Source organism: Schistocerca gregaria, chromosome 6 (genome assembly GCF_023897955.1).
Source record: "Schistocerca gregaria isolate iqSchGreg1 chromosome 6, iqSchGreg1.2, whole genome shotgun sequence".
NCBI lineage: Eukaryota > Metazoa > Arthropoda > Insecta > Orthoptera > Acrididae > Schistocerca > Schistocerca gregaria.
The window spans coordinates 212,552,261-212,572,746 of NC_064925.1; the positions used below are offsets into that span (position 1 = coordinate 212,552,261).

The 20,486-nt window shown below is 42.4% G+C and overlaps 1 protein-coding gene and 1 non-coding gene across 3 annotated transcripts in view; one reads left to right on the top strand and one right to left on the bottom strand.

Moving 5' to 3' along the window:
• LOC126277957 (tetraspanin-5) overlaps positions 1 to 20,486 on the top strand; it is a 1,084,832-nt gene that overhangs the window by 511,271 nt on the left and 553,075 nt on the right. The gene's annotated exons all lie outside the window — the stretch shown is intronic.
• Trnas-cga (transfer RNA serine (anticodon CGA)) lies at positions 14,369 to 14,443 on the bottom strand. The gene has a single exon. It is a non-coding gene; the product is annotated as a tRNA-Ser (tRNA).

The following is a 20,486-nucleotide window of genomic DNA, read 5'->3' on the forward strand; positions in this document are numbered from 1 at the left end:
CCTGGAACTCGCCTATCTGAACCGGCGAAGCTGGTCGGGCGTTCACATCCTAGTGTCGGGAGCGTACGAGGTGTGTGAGAAAATTAATGGGACTGATTTTTTATCTACCAAAGCATCTCTTTTTCAAACAACGATATTGTTCCCTTCAAAGCAGTTTGTTTTGGCAGCCATACACCGGCGTTGTTCCCAGTCTTGGAAGCAGCGCTGAAAGGCTTCAGCTGGTAGAGCCGCAACATATCGGTAACATTATTTTGAATCTTCTCCAGAATCCCAGAATGAATCCTTTGTAGACTTTTTCAATTTAGAAAAAGAAAAATGTCACAAGGACTCTGATCGGGTGAATAAAGGGACGTGGAATGTCTTTTGAGGCTGCCAAAAATTCCGTGATGGAAGTGGTCATGTGACGTGGGGTGTTATCATGAGGCAGCATCCACTTGTCTGCAACATCCCATCTCACTCGATTTATCCTTTTCTTGAGCCTTTCAGGGACATTTTCGTAGAATATTGGGATGACAGTTTGCCCTGGAGGAACAAATTCTTTCAAAAAAAAAAAAAAAAAAAAAAAAAAAAAAAAAAAAAAAAAAAAAACCATTGTTTTGATCTTTCATTTGCTAATTCGAGCTTCTTTCAGTGGAGGAAGTGTCTCAGTGTGACACTCCTCTCTTTGCTGTTTGCCTCAGGATCGTACTCAGAAATCCAGGATTCGTCACCTGCGATCGCACGACTAGACCACACAATGTGACTGCCAATCTTCTCAAGAATATCAACGAAGAGGTTTCTTCGGTGAAAATGTGTTGTACTGTGAACGTGTTTAAGTTTAACAAATCACCCATCATCCTTAATCTTAAATGTCGTCTGATCTCACAAGAGCCTGCACATGTTCGACGTTTTCGTCGATGTTTTAAGTTGAAGGTCTCCCCTAGCGAAGTTCATTTACGTGTTCTCAGCCTCCGTGCCAGCGAAAAGCATGTGCTGTTGGTAAAGGATGTTTTCCCGCAGGCCTGTTCTTTTCAAAGGTCTCATTCGCGGATAGCTCAAGTTGCTCTAAATTCCGCTGTTCCTTTTTCGAAACACACCCCGAAAACACTGCTTCAAAGATGACACTCTCGATAATCACGTGATGCCTGTTCAGAATGGTTCAAATGACTCTGAGCACTATGGGACTTAACTGCTGAGGTCATCAGTCCCCTAGACTTAGAACTACTTAAGCCTAAGTAACCTAAGGACATCACATACATCCATGTTCTAGGCAGGATTCAAACCTGCGACCGTAGCGGTTGCACGGTTCCAGACTGTAGCGCCTAGAACCGCTCGGCCGGCGTGGTGGCTGTACGGAGCTGAAACTTCGAATGACCATGCGGAAGCGAGGAACACACCGGTCTCCAAAAGTGGAACAACACATCGTCGCCGGATCGCTCGCAGTGTTGTCAGTCCCATAACTTCTCTCATACAATTCGTATACGGAAGGTGGATGAAGGCCGGTGAAACCACGAGAACGGGACAAGGACGTCAACGCTCATCATAGAACGAAGAGGTCGGAGGTGCATCTGCTCTGTAGAGTAGGAGAGATGGCTGTATGTGGCGGATGTAACGAGAGAGTATAATGTTGGTGTATGCACAAGTATTTCGGGACACATCATTCAGCGCAAATTTTTGAATACGAGACTCCACAGCGGACGACCCACCCGTGTTCCCACGTTCATGTAACGATACCGCCAATTGCGATTGTAGTGGGCACGGGATCATCGACACCGGCTCGTGGATCAAGGGAAACGGTTTGCTTGACCGGATGAATCACCTGGTGGTTACTGCAGGGGAATCGCGTCCGGCTTCGGCATCATCCAGGCGAATAGCTGCCCGATACATGCATCGCGTCACGTTCGCAGGCCGCGCAAGTACACTCACCCGGGCTTCCATGGTTCTTGTGGTAGTAATCGAAGGCACCACGACAGCAATGGACCACGTGAACATCATTCCAGATCAAGTGAATTCCTCCATGCTGATGTCTTCACCAGTGGTGATGGTATCTTCCAGCAAGACAGTAGTCGGTGTCACAAGACCAGAACCGTGCTACAGTAGTTTGAAGAGCACGATAGCTTGTCTTAGACAGCGAACTCACCTGATTTGAACGAAATGGAAACCATGTGAGACATTATAGAGAGTCAGATTCGCCCCCAAAAAGTATCGGTCCTTAATTCAAGCGATTTGCTTGATGTGTGCGTAGACATCTAATACTGCATACTCTGGAAACCTACAAAGTACTGCTCGAATCCACGCCACGCAGAATTACTGTTGTATTGTGTTGTTCCAAATGTGGACTATCGTGGCGAGAAGTAGTGGGGGTTGGAGGGGGGGGGGTATATCATGCTCAACATATTTACTTCTCTGGTGATATGTAAAAGAAATTGAAACGTACATTACCAATGTCTGTTTCCTGTCCTTCGCGAAATCGCCTCATCCTTTTCACTTTGCCTTGTATGATGATATAAGGGACAGTCAAATGAAACCGAGATAGATGCAAAAAAAGTAAGTAAACTCGTCATTATTTCAAAACCAACTGTTATTTCATTTATCTCACTGTGTGCAGAGACGGCCAGTGCCCTCATGGAAAAATGTTTGCAGTTGCCTACGGAACCATGATGTACCCAGGGGTGCAGTTCTTCATGCGAAGCAAATTGACGACCATGATTGTCTTTCTTCAGGGCACGAAAGATTTGGAAATCACATGGGGAGAGGCCGGCACTGTATGGAGGAAATGTAAGGGCTTCTCAGCGAAGCTTCTGCAGTGTGGGTGAAACAACCTTGGCAACATGCGGAACCGCCCACATGCAATCGTTACAGTCCCCATCTCTCCCATGCGTTTTCCACATTCCTAAAGCCCAGAAGAAAGACATTTCTGTGGTAAGTTCCTATGGGACCGAACTGCAGAGGTCATCAGTCCCTTGGCTTACACACTATTAATCTAACTGACGTACACAAAGAACAACACAGATACTCATGCCCGGGGAACGACTCGAACTTTCGACGGGGAGAGCCGCGCGAACCGTGGCAACGTGCCTAAGACCGCACGGCGAGAAGGACATTCATCACCGTTGATTTGCTGCACAAGAGGTGGTGCACGCCAGGGTACAGTTATAACGTTACGCGTTTAATGAACAAAGTAAGAGCATATGGACAATCAGACCAATTGTGTGGCTGGATTGAAGGATCCTGGATAACAGAACGCAGCATGTCATTCTCAATGGAGAGAAGTCTTCCGAAGTAAGAGTGATTTCAGGTGTGCTGCAGGGGAGTCTCCTAGGACCGTTGCCATTCACAATATATATAAATGACCTTGTGGACAACATCGAAAGTTTTTTGAGGCTTTTTGCGGATGATGCTGTAGTATATCGAGAGGTTGTAACAATGGAAAATTGTGCTGCAATGCAGGAGGATCTGCAACGAATTGACGCATGATGCAGGGAACGGCAATTGAATCTCAATGTAGACAAGTGTAATGTACTGCGAATACATAGAAAGAAAGATCCTTTATCATTTAGCTACAATATAGCAGGTCAGCAACTGGAAGCAGTTAATTCCATAAATTATCTGGGAGTACGCATTATGAGTGATTTAAAATGGAATGACCACATAAAATTAATCGTCGGTAAAGCAGATTACAGAGATTCATTGGAAGAATCCTAGCCGGCCGGTGTGGCCGTGCTGTTCTAGGCGCTTCACTCTGGAACCGCGTGACCGCTACGGTCGCAGGTTCGAATCCTGCCTCGGGCATGGATGTGTGTGATGTCTTTATGTTAGTTAGGTTTAAGTAGTTCTAAGTTCTAGGGGACTGATGACCACTGATGTTAAGTCCCATAGTTCTCAAAGCCATTTGAACCATTTTTTTGAAGAATCCTAAGGAAATGCAGTCGCAAAACAAAGGAAGTGGGTTACAGTACAGTTTTTCGCCCACTGCTTGAATGCTGTTCACCGATGTGGAATCCATACCAGATAGGGTTGATTGAAGAGGTAGAGAATATACAACGGAGAGCAGCGAACTTCGTTATAGGATCATTTAGTAATCGCGAAAGCGTTACGGAGGTGATAGGTAAAATCCAGTGCAAGACTGCAAGAGAAACGCTCTGTAGTTCGGTATGGGCTTTTGTTGAAGCTTCGAGAACCTACCTTCACCGAGGAGTCAAGCAGTATATTGCTCCCTCCTACGTATATCTCGCGAAGAGACCCTGAGGATAAAATCAGAGAGATTAGAGCCCACACAGATGCCGATCAACAATCTTTCTTTACATGAACAATATGAGACTGGAATAGAAGGGAGAACAGATAGAGGTACTCAAGGTGGCTTGCAGAGTATGGATGTAGATGTAGATGTATTTAGGCGAGCTAATCGGCACCCAGTATTGTTATGAGATATGAAGAATTTGTTTTACAGATGACGCTAACGGGCCCAGGACTCAGGGCGCACCGCACCAAACGTTTCAGGCCAGCCGGGTGGAAAGACGATCAGCGTCACCAGGAATGGGTAAATCCCAAAGCTGGGAATTTGGACGGTTGTTGTTCACATGGTCTTTGTGCAGCAGACAATGTTCCAAAAATGGCGGAGTGTCAGACAAACTGAAAAATGATCGCTTACAGCCCTTTCAGAACCTATAATAAATGGTAGTGCAAATCTGAATACATTGGCGATCCCAGAAAATGGGGCGCATCGAATGGCAGAACAGTAATTTCAATATCGTTAATAAAAAAAAGAAAGAAAAAAGAAAAAAACAGAAGTTAATAATTCACAGTGACTGACATTTTCACAATAAGCCTCTGAATTAACGACTTTTAAATGCTTCCTGTGATTTCAGCATACGATATGAAGGGTGCAGGCCGAATGCAGGAAGAACGTAGAAACAGGAACCATCGGTATACAATTGTAAATTGCCTTATTTTGCGGATTTTGCTACCATTCTCATAACGCTCTCTGCGTTTGATAAGGGTATTTTCTGTCTGTATTTTTGAATGAATATTGTAGGACCACTTCCCATTTCAGATGTCCTTTCTTGACTAAACATTACTCAACATAATTCTCTGTTGTCTGCATCAATTACAAATGTTAGAGTAGAAACCTTGTTATTAAGTTATTCATTTATCTTTTTTTAGCATTGCTGTGTATTTTGTTAACTCACAATTCTAGTCAACGCATAGATTATTTGACTGCAGGATCTCTGCTACAGGTCAATAGTTGAAGCGAATTAGCTGAGGGTCACGAGAGCAGACGTGGGCGGCCCCATTCTGTGACTACGTCCAGCTTTTTTAAAGAGAGCCGCGTATAGCCCACGTTCCTGTACTACGGGTAACTGCAAGTAAAGACGCAACTGGTTTGTTCGTATGGATTGTCGTTTGGAAGAGCAATTAGTGTAGCAGTTACAGTTAGGTACCGTAGCACAGTGATGTCTATAGGCAACAGCAGACATTTTCCCTGTAAGTCATTGACTGTTTTATCCCATTGTGGGATAAATGTACTAATAGTAATAGCGATTACTCTCGAAATAATAAGTAGGTTACTTACTTCTTCCATCTGTTGTGTTTTAATTTGACTGCCCCTTGTACTATAGATACCCGAAAGGAGCGCTCTAGTCAGAAGCTCCGAATTCTTTAATCGCCAGTTTATCATATTCCTTGAGCAGCCGTACTAGTGATAGTAGATAACGTGTTTAGACATAGATACTGCGGTACTGTCTTATTTCTTCTGTGTTTATGGGGAAAGATGCGATGCTAACGGATTTTTCTACGACTTGAAGACTGCTGTAGCGGCTGGTCGTGAGAGCGCATTCCGTCCCAGCATGGTCTGGGCAGAGACGGTGCGCTGCCGCGGTATAAATAGAGTGGACGGACTCTGTCGTTCACCCCGTGCAAGCGAACTGGCCTGCAGCGCGTGCGCTCTTGGGCGCTGGCTCCTGTTACAGAGGCAGGCGTGCTCTCATTTACATACCTCACCGCGCTCACAGAGCGCTTTGAGGGGAATACTGTCCGTTTGGTGCTACGTTCACTACGTATGTTGATTCAATTATGTCTGTCTCATTCGCTCGCTATTTTCGGAACACGAAATATGTACAGTATGCCTAAATAACGGGGTTGACCCAAATAATGCGACACGCACCTGTTTGGTATTAGACCACCCCTGAGATCCGTAATAAACTAAACCCACCAGGGGCGCGTGAATGTAAGTCACTCTGCTTGAAACATGATTTACATTGTTGTTGCCGCGATGGTGGTGGCGTTGGTGGTGGTGAAGGTAGTGGTGGTGGTCGTCGTCGTCTTCAGTTCGAACTCTAATTTCATGTGACTCTCTAAGCAAGTCTTCCCTGTGCTAATTTTTTTATGTTGCATACCTACTTCTGTTTACATCCATTTCAACATGCGCATTGCATTTAAGCCTTCGTCTCCCTTTAAATCCCTCGTGCCCCCCCCCCCCCCCCCAAAACACACACACACACACACACACACACACACACACACACTTCTTTCCATTACCAAACAGACGGTTCTTTGATGCCTCAGAGTGTCTCCTATCAACGGTTCCCTCATTTTGTTGAAGATGTGCCATCAGTTTTTCCAGCATTCGATTCAATGCCTCCTCATTAGTTATTCGATCTACTCATATGATCTGCTGACAAAAAGGTTATATGTTTTTCTTTTCGTCCACGTTTCACTGCCGTATGTGACTACACTCCATGCAAGCATTTTCAGAAAAGACTTCCTAATCCTTAAATTTATAGTTGATGTTAAATTTGTGTTTATCAGCTACATTTTTCTTGGTATTGCTAGTCTGCATTTTTGACCCTCTCTTCTTCGGCCGTCATTAATTATTTTGTTGACCGCAGAAAACTCGACGAGTACTTCTACGGTCTCACTTTTAATCTAATTCTATGAGCATCATCCACGTCCTTATTTTTGTTGATGTTGGTCTTATAACCTCTTTTCAAGACGTTGTGTATTCCGTTCACCTGCTATTCCAAGTCCTTTGCTGTCTCTGGAAGAATAATGGTAATGTCGAAAAATCGCGGAGTTTTTATTTATTCCTTCTACATTAATTCCCTTTCGAAAAATTATTGGTTTCCATCATGGCTTGTACAGTTTGCAAATTGAATGTTAATCTGTATAGTCCATATTATTCATGGACGCTCAGAAAACGTTCCTTTTTGTGTTGATGTGAAAGTAAACATTACACCACTTGGAGACATTGCAGTTCGGCATTTCGAATGTGCCTTTTGTCAGACACATGTGGCTGGTTTCCAATCTCGTCGCGGATTACTTAACTGTGGACGTTACAGAACGAGTCTACGGATGGATATGTTCAAAACTACTAAGTAAATACCTCCGATCGACGGTGCAGTACAAACCCAAGTAGAAAAGCAAAAACCTTACAATCTTCAGAACTGATTGATGTATTAATGCTATTCGTCAGCACACCAACACCATCGCCACCACCACCAGAGTACATACTTATATGGATATGGTGTCTGTTCTTTCGGACATGTCCGAAAGAACAGACATCATATCCATATAGGTATATAGTTCTGGCGATGCCGGCCATGACCTTCTTCTTCTGTGCGGATGCACACATATTACCCGAACTCTTACGGGACTTGGTGAGAATGTCTTCCAAGAGTAATGAGTGTGTTGGCTAGGGACACTACGAATGTAGTGTGTGGACATACAAGGTGAGAATGTGGGTCTCGCGGGAGGCGTGCGCGAGAAAGTCCCTGCAGTCGCACTATCCTCTCTGCCCTCGTTATCTCAGATGGTTCAAATGGCTCTGAGCACTATGGGACTTAACTTCTAAGGTTAAAAGTCCCCGAGAACTTAGAACTACTTAAACCTAACTAATCTGAGGACATTACACACATCCATGCCCGAGTCAGGATTCGAACCTGCGACCGTAGCGGTCGCGCGGTTTCAGACTGTAGCGCCTAGAACCGCTCGGCCACCCCGTCCGGCTGGCTCAGATGGATAGAACGTTTGCCATGTAAGTAGGGGATCCCGGGTTCGAGTCCCAGTCGGGGCACACATTTTCAGCTGTCCCCGTTTATATATATATCAACGCCTGTCAGCAGCTGAAGGTATTAATATATAATTCTAATTACCACTAGAGTAGGCTTCAGGCAACTGTCATCACTTTGTCACTCTGCTCCACGTGCCCCACGAGAAAATACACACTTCTTCTTACTATAAATTTGCTGCAAGATTGGTTTTCTTTAAAAACAGCAGTTTTCTTGCAAATGGCTAACTTGAATCCTTAAAAAAAATTCGCTTTCCTTTTTTTGGAATAATGTCTACCATGACAATTTATCTCGATGTATCTCAGAATTATCTTTTCCTTATAGTATTTTTTAAAGTTCACAACTTAGCTCTTCTTATGTTCAATACCGATAAGTATCACTATCTGAAACAAAGACGTCCGCGCTCTACACAACTCGCAAGATGCTATTGTTCTAATGCGCCAGTCAACTGCCACAGCATAGTATTCTTTCCCATGTTGTTAATCTGAAGCGTTACCAACCTTCGACGTATGGCAACTGCGAGAAAATGCTGCTCGCTGTGCAGATACAGAAATGTATTTGAAGCGTTACGAATTTGTCGATGAAGGGTTAATGACGAACGTCTTTTTCTGCGACTGCACGACACGGTGAGTGGTTTTCAGCCTTCCAGTAACAACATCCTTTCAAGAGCGCTCGGCAGAGCCTTCCTTTTATCGCTGCTGCGGCCCAAGACGTAGGAGAACGCCCGGCGGGCCCAATGAACTGTCGAGTGTAACGCTTCAGCGGCCGGTATAAATTCGTCAGACCGTTATTCCGCGCGCCGCTCGGCTGAAGGGCGACGTCTCTCGTAACCGAATTCTCCGCGAATTTAATTCCAGTGGCTTCTGGCAGTACGCGAAGTGCGCTCTTGGCAGTTTCGAAGCAGACGAAGGACTTCTAACATTACGAGACCACTCAACCGGGGGTTCTGGCGACGGCAGCCGCAGAGGGTCGACACTACTACTACTACTACTACTACTACTATAAAGGGTGATCAAAAAGTTTCCGTTCGAAGGCCGTACAGTTCAGAATCGGTATGCCAGTCAGGCAAAATCACCGTGAGCATTGAGGCAATCATCCCATCAACGTGCAAGGTTGAAAATGCTCATTTGGTTAAACACCGTATCGAAGTGCGTGATGAAGTCCATAACTGCCTTCTGCACATCCTAGTGCGACAGGAATGGTCGGCCCTTCAATGCCTTTTTTAACATACCGGAGGCGTGATAATCGCATGATGAGAGACCATAGGGCGGGTCTCACTTCTGCGTTACGTCTTTTGGGATATAGGGACGACACGAGTGGGTTTAGACAGACATTCTGCACCGTACACATTTTTCATTCTCCGATGGATATCTGTCAGTGTTTGTCCTTCGGCAGCCAAGAAAAGAAAAACAGCTCATTGGTACTGTTTGGACGCGTTTGGTAATAACATCGCTTTAGCTCGCATTTCCTCATTTACCGCATGCACCTCACGCTAATCCATTGCTTACATGTCGATGCTAATGTCCGCATCAGATTGGCGCTACGTTGCATACACGCTGCAGAAACGTGACGAAGCTGAACTTTTTGATCATTCCTTATACTACTACTACTACCACTACTAGTATTCGTTCATTTATCACTTTTACAAGCATAACATGTCACGTAGTTTTTGGGAAATTGAAAAATGTAAACTCTAAAATTAGAAGTGGAAACTGTGTAGATAGACATTTTAGCACTCAAGTCAAGTGCGATGGCAAGAAGAGCGTACTGGGACACGTAATTCTACAGTAATAGTGGGAATAATAAAATTAGTGAAATGGGCAATAAAGGATTATCTGCGGCAAAGAGCTAGAACACTGATGGTAAATTAATGCATATACAACATATGTTGCAATTATACAAGCAAATATGCTAACCACTAATTCATATGACAGTGAAATTGAAGACGTATATGATACTGTTGTTGATTTCGTAAAACATATCAAAGGGGATGAGAATTTAATCAGATAGGCAATAGAATGTGCAACTACGTTGTGGATTCAGTCTCGCAAGCAAAGCGAGAGAGGAGAATGATTACTAGATAAAGATGGGAAAAACCAATCGGTTAAAACCGATACCGGTATTTTTCGGTATTTGTTTGGCCACAGTTGTGATAACTGTTTTTTATTTTTTAAATAATAACCCAGTAAAAAGCCGAAATATCAATTAGTCATAGCAGCAATGTCAAGTTTTTATTTAAATAAACTTTTTTTAAAAAAAAGTGATTTCTATTCGTTAAGTTTCCAATGCTTTGAAATATTGCGTTATTGTAGAAAATAGGAAAAGCGATTTGTGCTGTTTTAATAACACTGCTGTCACAAACGAGCGATAAAAACATGGCCTAAGAACTGGTACAGCACTGCTGAGACAGTAATGAACCTGTTACCATGTTCGGCCTATTGGGTGGTAAGGATGTTCATGAAGTAAGAGACTTGCTCCATCTGGTATATATGGTAGTTTCACGCTCCTGTCGTCGAACATTAGTTGTATTGCAGAATGCCATCATCCCTAGTCCGGCAGAGTTTTACAAAATGCGATTTCAGTGAAGTACAAGCCCCATTTCCTGTAAAAGTTTAAGAATGGGAGGAGCCACAACGGACTGGTGACATTTGAGGAGAAAACTTATAATTTAACAATTCGTTTATAGTTTACAATAAAGATCGAAAGTAGCTGATGTGTCCCTTGTGTGTACTTAATATGTCTCTATCTGCTTTCAAATTTTTGAAAACGGACAAATTAGTTCTCCAATCTCAGCTTTCACCCTGTAGTATTGATTATTCGTAATGCCTAAATAGTGGGATGATCCTCGTTTACAACATGATTTTTGAGAAGAGTTTCAAAAATTTAAAATCATTTGGAGAATGTGATTTTTTGTAGTATTAACCACTTATCAATTTCTGAGAAAGGCAGTAAGCGATGGACCGACTAAGTTTTCTTTTGTTTGTCTACTTAATGTAATGTTTTGATTCTGTGTATCTTGAAACTGAGAGAGTCAAAATTTTTAATCTGTGTTCTATTCCTACGTTTATTACAGGAAATAATGGGAATAAAAAACCGAAAATTGGTTATTTCAGGAGCCTGTTATTTTGAGCGGTTTTTAACACTCAGGTTAAACCGACTTTGAAGAAATCGACATAACCGAAAATAGGTTGTTTCAGCGTTATCCGCCATGCCTGTCACTAGAATTCCGTGGTGGACACGAGTTAATCATTGGGAGAACACACTTTTCGCGCACCACTTTTGAAGGAAATGCACCAAAGAATGACTATAGTTCCGTAAAACAAAGGCTCACGCTTCAAGCCACTCACAGTAAAGGTTATGCAGGTGCTGAAACTGACCTTGATCTTATTTTTCTGCACTTCATGGTGTCGGCAAAATATCTGTTCCGACTTCACATTCAGAATTGTTCTCATCTTTGCCTGGTATATAACAACACAATGCCTCACGATTTTTTACGTAATTCTGTAATTTTAAAGTAATTTCATGTGTGTGTGCGTAATTTGTTAATTTTGGTAGTTTTCAGTAGATGAAAACTGTAACATGAATAACAAGGATTTATTCAAAAATGACGTTTTAATACCTTTTTAGTAGAACGCTGACAAACTTAGAGAATTTCTTATTGCACAGAATCCAAAGAATCTGTTTTTATGATTTTATTCATAGCTGTAGTACAGTACCTACTGAGTAATTTAACGAAGATAAAGAGTCAGTCGCCAGCTGCACAAGAAAAACCTCTATTTGATTCACTTTATTGGTTTCGACAATTTAAACTGATATCTTCAGAAGTGAAATAGCTGAAATCATTGGTAAACCAACGTCGAAATAAGAATCTAATGTCAATGTTTTATTGATTCTATAGCGAAGGAACTCCAGTACCTATTTTTATTGTGACGTTGGCTCTCCAACGATTTGAGCCTATTGCAGTTCTGAAGATGACAGTTCAAACTGTCGAAACTGGTAAAGTGAACCAAATAAAGGTTTTCCTGTGCAGCTGGCGACTGACTTTATCTTTGTTCGACTCTGTTTGTATGCTGACAATAAAACCGTTGGGCGCGCAGTGGCAGTAGGAGAGAATTGGTATTCTTCAGTGGTGAGGTATGGACGTAAAGTGGCGGCGTTGTAATACAACGCAAATTGCCTCGAGATGGTGCCGTAAGCACGGCAAGGCGTTGTGGAAATGTGAGCGAGAATACGAATGTATCTGGACACAGTACGGGGTATATAAGAAAATTTGTTAATTGAACAATAATTTGCGGCACAGAATTATTAAAAGTTGTTCGTTGTTAAGGAAGATTCTGCTGCCAATAATGGTCGTTACAAATTTGATTACGTCTCACGAACAGCAATTCGCCAAAAGCCAGTTATCTTTTTAGTTACGTACACGGCTTGCCATCGTAGCAGTTTCAGTACTTGAACATTATAGCGTTTATTTAATTGAAACATAAACCTTGTGAGTGCTGCCGATTATTCAGATTCGTTAACTATCAACAGGGTCGTAACCTTTCACAGTAGATATCCAGGGAATCGCAAGTGAAAGAGATAATCCGATGGGAAGAAAAGTAATTACGTTTGTAATTAAATCAAATAATCGACTAAATCAGGTGCAGTAGTTATTGAAGTTTTTTGTACGTCGTAACGCCTCTGCTGCGAACCATCAGGAAAATAAGTTACTTCGTAGCAGTGCTGATGTAGTTTCAACTAAAATGACAAATATTTCACATGCTATTGATTTTCCAAAGATTGGCATCGCCAAAGTGCTTGTTGTTAGTTAGCGATGTTATTACGGACTTTTCGGAGATACATTTATTATGAAACAGTTATTTGTTTCACTGAACCTGACAACAGATAGCATTACAGTGAGTAATGTACTTCAGTACATTTCGCGTGACGTGCTAGTAGTTGGTAACTATTATTGGTTTTTGTAAATTGCAAATAATTGCAAGGCATTTCCACAGTTACTCGTAAACTACTCGCGCAGAGAAAACTGAAATTTCTAGTGACTTTAAACTAGCACTAATGAAATGCTGCTTACAGTATAAGGAGTGAATGAGAACGCAACTGGAAAGTAGGGATGAAGACAAATTGCGGGAGGTATAAACATAATGTCGTGGAAGAATTTACGACAGAAGAAATAATGATTCTTCCGGAGTTACTGGTGTACGAAGCAGGTAAATCAGTGTTAGAAGAGGTATAGTAGGATTGAAGAAAGGAAACTGACAGCATTGGGTAACAGCTGAGGTACTGTGTTGTGTACCACACCGTTACTCCTGCCAGTTAGTCCACACTTCTGTCACAATAGCGTGTCGGAGCAGCGTACGTGTAGGCGAAGCTAAGAGCAACAAACATTTCGGTGCTCGTCCACAGAGGTGGCCGCACTGTTTTGCCACGCCTCGTCACATGTACTTTTCGGCCAGGACAGTGACATGATTCCGCCAAGACAACCCCCAAGCTAGACGCAGGTTATGGACTTGACTTGGAGTCACTGAAACAAAATCACACAATGGCCATATGCACCAACTGGCAACATGATTGGGGAAATATCTTCAGAATGTGTTGCCTTCCACTTGAGCTAAAAAGTCTCATACCTTCATAGGCAATGGCGTTGAGACTAATTTTCATGCGGCATATAGTGTGAAGAATATTTGAATACGTAATCTGCCATTGCAGGCAGTAAATTCATGGAGATTTTGTTTGGCATCTTGTAATTCAGATTTCTGTAAGTATATTTCTTAATAGTCATTCTGTATTTGAGATTCTAAAATTGTTCTTCCTGTGAATTGTTGAATTTGGCGTGGAAAAAAATTATGGGGAAGATTGTATAAATGTTACAAAACGGAGTGTGAAACGGAAAAATGTCGATGGTGTTGGGATGATTCTAGGTACGTTTGCTTAAGGTCTGGGTTCGATTCACACTTCCGGCATCCATTTTTAGCAAGTACAAATAGACGCTCTTCACATTAAATATGATGTTCCTTCACCACCGACTGGAGTGATATGGTTGTGGGCCGGGCCTTAGCAGCGGCATGGTCTGTGACTACGTGCAGTCCATAGTCATACTGAGGTAGCGTTACAGGGCTACTCTTAAAGCAGAGAAATGTAGCAGTGCACGCATACACATAACGAAATCCAGTCAGTGCCCCAATTAAGTCTCTACTATTGTTTTTTCATAAAAACAAAAAATAGTTCAGCAGAAGCAGAAAAAGCAGCAACAATAATTGTTTAAATCTAAGTTTCTCATTTTTAGGTCTACCATAAATTGAAACTTCCTGGCAGATTAAAACTGTGTGCCCGACCGAGACTCGAACTCGGGACCTTTGCCTTTCGCGGGCAAGTGCTCTACCAACTGAGCTACCGGAGCACGACTCACGTCCGGTACTCACAGCTTTACTTCTGCCAGTATCCGTCTCCTACCTTCCAAACTTTACAGAAGCTCTTCTGCGAACCTTGCAGAACTAGCACTCCTGAAAGAAAGGATATTGTGAGCTGTGAGTACCGGACGTGAGTCGTGCTTCGGTAGCTCAGTTGGTAGAGCACTTGCCCGCGAAAGGCAAAGATCCCGAGTTCGAGTCTCGGTCCGGCACACAATTTTAATCTGCCAGGAAGTTTCATATCAGCGCACACCCCGCTGCAGAGTGAAAATCTCATTCTGGATACTATAAACTGAATCAAGACGAAAAAAAGCTGTGAGGGAGAAGTGTTTTTAAAGATTTATTTACTGAGTGTCGATCTGCCTGACTGCAGTTTTGTAAGAGAAGAAGTAAAAATTCTTGCCTCCCGCGAAATTACAACTGACATTTACCACAGTCTTCTGTTTGAATGGTGAACGCTTTACCGCTGAACTAGAGGACAACCATCGCAATGAACTCTCTCTTTGCCCTAGTGATAGACAACGTTTAAAAGACGAGAGTGGTTGTAGTTTCAACTTGAAATAAACTTCCTGGAATCAAAAACATAAATTTTCTGACTTTATGTCATCCTTTAAGAGTACGATTTAGAATATTTAATCATAATGACAAGGAAATGTGACGTAAGTATAGAGGATGATTCTCTTCCCCTCGGGAAGTAAATCGAAGGTCGCAGTGTTCCATATGCGAGTGATATTCGCAAATAATGGTCCGATCGGTCGCGAAATGGAAGCCACAATGAACATCCGATGAAGCTTTGCAGAGATGTGTTGAGCAATGTTTCTAGTATGCACGTGCCGCGCTGTAGCCGTGCGGTCTAGGGCGTCTTGCCACGGTTGCCACGGTTCTCCCGTCGGAGGTTCAAGTCCTCCATTGGTCATGGGCGTGTGTGTTGTCCTTAGCATAAGTTAGATTAAGTAGTGTGTGTGCCTAGGGACCGATGACCTCAGCAGTTTGGTCCCATAGTCCTTACCACAAATTTGTTAGTATGCACGTGGATTGCGTCACGTCGCTCTTTTCAGTACTGAGCGTACAGTGAGCACGTAAAGACGACTAGAACAATAGTGTCTCCCGCCAAGCTTGAGGGCCTGGTGAAAGATATCGTCTCGTGTTATGCAGCCCACCACATAACTGTCATGCGTACCCTTCTTCATGACAATTATCGGCCGCACTCTGCAGGTGCAATGAAGACGCTCATGCAGCGTTTTCGAAACGAAGTGTTTGATCGCCCACAATACAGCCCGTAATTGGCTCCGCTTGACAGTCATCTCTGCCCACACGAACCACTGGCTATGAAAACAAAATTTTGGCACAGACAGCGAGGTGTAGACTAGCGTTGAGAATTGGCGGAAAGTACAGGCGGGTGCCGTCTATAACGAGGGTACTGGAAAGCTGGTGCAGCGGTACGACGAACGTATTAAGCCGGTGCAGCGACTGTGTAGAGAAGTAGCTGAAAGGCGTAGCTGACGGTTTCAAACAAAACATTTTTGATTTTCATAGTTGTTTTCATTTCACGACCTATCGAACCTTACTTTCCGAACAGCCCTCGTATATTCTGGGATGTCATGTCTCTAGCTAGTGGGAGCTAAACTGTATCTTTTGCGTCTCTCATTTGCTTTTGAAAGACATGGAGCATGCAGCTGCATAGTTAACCAAATAAATAGGTCAGGGAATTTTATTTGGATTTCTGGGACTATGGATGAAGCTAAACCGTAATTATGTGTCTTACATGAAGTGCAAACTGAAAAGCTCATTTGCCGTGCACAATTTAACAGCAGCTGTCTGTGCGTCATTATAACTCATCCTTAATGTCTGACAGGGTAAAAAGCTGCTAAACTGTATATTAATTGCATCGACACCCCGTGACCCCATGCACTACATAGGCAATAAATAATTTTTTTACACTATCGTTTTTACATTATTTATAAATTACTTACATTGTCTATTAATCGTATATCTGAATGCAAATTCCTGTTGGAACTATATTCCTTTGGATAAGAATTATTGCTGCAAGGCTTAATACTGACAGTAGCTTTATGATGTATAAACAACAGATGAGGTAACAAATTGAATTAACGGAGCATTGAATCACGCAAATCGAAACAAGGCATTTGGAGTAGACAAGATTTCCTCAAAATTATTGAGATCCTCTGGTGAAAATACAGTGACAAAACTATTCCATCGTATTTGAAAGGTATGTGCTATAGGAAAAAATACCCTCAGACGTCAAGAGGAATGTAATAGTGCTAATGCCACAGACGGCAGTTGCTGACAGACGAGACTATTACCGAACTATCGGCATAATATACCATGGTTCCAAAGCAGTGACACAAATTATTTACAGGCGTGTCAAAGAAAATAACTAAAAAAAGCTGGGCTCAGGGAAGATCAGTTTGGAATTCGGAGAAAGGTAGGAACACGTGAGCCAATACGGACTCTATCTTAGAAAGTAGGTTGAAAAAAGGTAAACTTACGTTTCTAACATTTTTCGATTTTAAGAAAACGATTGACAGTGTTGACTGGATGAACATTGATATTCTGACGGCAGGAGACATAAAATGCAGGAAACCTAAGGTTATTTACAAATTGTATAAAAATTAGACTGGTTGAAGCACATAAAGGGCAACAGTTGTTGACAGAGAGAGAGAGAGAGAGAGAGAGAGAGAGAGAGAGAGAGAGAGAGAGAGAGAGAGAGAGAGAGAGAGAGAGAGAGAGAGTACTGTAGATGTTATTGTATCTGTAAACTGAGCAATCAGTCTAGGATACCGAGCGGAAATTTGTAAAGAAAATGAATAAAAACTGTGAGTTTTGCCGATGAAATTGCAATTTTGTCACTAACATGAAAGACTTAGAGGAACAGGTGAATGTTAAGATAGCTTCGCCAAAAGAGGTGACATGATAAATATTAACAGAAGTAGAATGAGGATAATGAAATGTAGTAGAATTAAACCAGGTGATGCTGAGCGAATTAAATTATGAACTAGGGCGCTAAAAGTAGTAGATAAGTTTTGTTATTTAGGCAGCAAAATAAGTGAAGATGCAGAATTAGAGAAAATAGAAGAAGCAGAGTGCAAAAGCAAGGGAAACATTTCCTAAAATGAAAACTGGCTTACATCCAATATAAATTTAAATGTTGGAACGTCTTTTCGATAGATATTTGTGTAAGTGTAACCTTGAACGGAACTGAAATGTGGATGAGAGAACAAGAGAATAGAGGCTTTTGAAATGTGGTACTTCAGAAGAACGCTGAAGATTAGAAGGGTAGATCAGAGAATCAGATGCTGAATCGATTTGGGAAGGAAAGATGTTTATTTCACAATTTGACTAAAAGTAGGGATCGTTTTATAGGACATGTCCTGAGGCATCAAGGAGTCATGCTTTGGTAATGGATGGATGTGTGTATAAGGAAGAGGGCGAAGAGCAGTTGAACAAAACCATGGTTTGAATATGCTAAGAAGGTCCTAGTGGCAGCAGGTTGAAGCAGTTATGTGGACGTAATGGACTTGCTGGGAGCTGCATCAAACGGTCACAACAGATATGTATTTCTCTAATGAGGTGTTTTGTTTCCTCTAGTATTCTGAATGATATGACGCAATTCGTCACGACTTCCTCTGCTGTGACAACTCCTCCATTTGCACTAAACGTTTTCAGGTATATGATGAATGTGCTCCAATATCTGTCTTCCTCTACAGCTTTTGCCCTCTACGGTTCTCTCTAGTGCCATGGATGTTTTCTGCTACTGTCGATTTGTTTTAGTTAATGTTTTCTACGTATTCGTTTCGTTGCCGTTTCTGCAACTAAGCTCCTCATTTATTATCTTATCAGACAGTTTTTATAACTCTTGTGTAACGAACTTCCAGCATGGTTCCAGCAGTTATCCGTATGTGCTGTAACTGTTCGTTTGCGCATTTTTGACACAGTTTATGCATTTTCGGAAACACTTTGACTATGTTGTTATGATTTGAAAATGGATCTCGGCCCGAAACTAGTCGTCGAGTGAATAGAGAAAAGTGAAATTTGCAACTTTGGACTTGTTTTTCGTTGTACTGATTCTTGTATGAAACTACACCTCAAACGAAAAGGCTGTGTCCTTCTCTTTCGGGGTCACAAACATTGTCAAAGGTGAAAATTCTTTGGTAAAAGTTTTAGAATGGGCCATTCCAATAGTTTTAAAACATTAGGCGTGATAAAACACTGATGAGCAGCCAACATATCTGCTTACGGCAGTTGTTTTGAACTTTTGTAAAGTGGCACTAACTTGCGAAGTCGTCATAGTGAGATGTGTGTACAAAAATGTATGAAACTCTTGGGAGAGTTAATGCTGGACGTCCCAACCTTCAGTGAAATTCTGAACATTAAAATACTGGTGGCAGTGAACTGATTAACAAATTGTAGCACACAGACACGTGCGGTGACCATCTTTTTTTCTTGTGCGCCAGACATGATTTGCCCTGCAAGTTATCTACGGAATTAACAAGGGCGGTTTCAGGTTCGAGCAACACAAGCCGTCGCTTGGTGTGTCAACTGTGAGGGCTGCCAGTGGCGCTACAACAATGAGATTTGTGTACAGAACTATCACGATCAGTAGCGGCCGCTTGCGCCGCCCATGGCTCCCAAATGCAGGATTTGTATATCGTGCATATCGCAGTTGGTAGCGAAAATGGAAAGAAGTTCCGTTCTGATGAAGAGGTACGCCACGCGGTGCATGACTGGTTGCGCGGACTACCAAAAGAATTTTTTTCTAAAGGAATTTATGCACTTTGAAAGCGCTGGAGGACTTGCATTGACCGTGGGGGAGATGATGTTGAAAGCTCATACAGCTTTGTACCACTTCTGCACAATAAATAATATTTTAAAAAAGTGTGTAAAGTTTTCATCTGACTCGCCCTCCTATTTCCAGCTCACTCTAAATCACACTGCTTACGGAGCTCCTTTCGTGTTTCTGCAGTGACTTTTGCAGCCGTCGTTCTCTTATTTCTCGTCAAAAACCTCTTCAGTTCGTCAGGATGACTCAAAACAAACTTTCGTGCACGTGGTGACTAAGCGGATGATGTTTTTATACTTTCCCTGTTTTCGATATAAACCTTAGATAAGGTGCTTCTTGAAACACCAAACACTTTGGCTCGCTAGTTTACAGAAACACCAACCATACGAGCACGAACAGTTTTCCCGCGATTGAATTAACTAAGCTCCGACATAATGCACTCACAATTACTCAGAACACGGTTCTGACCACGACTGAGACGTACAACGCATTAAGGACATTACACAGGCATCGTTCGTGATGAGATACAACAGCACAACCTGCAGGCACCATACGCATCCGCGTTTATGTTCAAGCATTCATTTCGCGCGCTGTTTCTATATTTCAAACCAGCCGTACAATTTTGTAGTTACAGTCGATCGGAGTTTTAGAGCACCAAACAAGGATTCAGGAGAGTTCCGGGCAGAGAGAGTCCGGCGACGCAGTAGGGTATCATGTTACCCGTTGTCCGCTGTTCGCCATCAGAGAAGCAGCATCCACATATCCCATATGTGTCGTAGGTTCTCTCTGGCCGCAATATTCGCTGTGCTGTTGCATGACAATTGCCAGCCCTGTGAATCGCGTATCTCGGCGACGAAGGGCAGAGTCGGTATTATGGACTCGATTTCCGGTCGGCACGGATGATCGCACGAGGAATAACTCATCGACGGCGGTATCTACACGGGAGCGAAGTGCGTATTGAATTGAATGACGTATGAGAGCTGACATATCCACACTCTGCATATGATAATGGAATCCAGACTTATGGGCAGGGCTTTGTAATAGCTATTGTAAAGTGAATGGCTTCATGTTATGTAATCGGCTGTTTACAGGCTCCCACTTAAAAAAGTTAACAAACTCTAAATTTTATATTTACTGCAGATATTAGTGTTGTTGTACTTTACAACAATTAGGTAATAGCATGATTGCTGTCAGGTGTTCTTATGATTATTATGATATGGTTGTTTGCTTAGA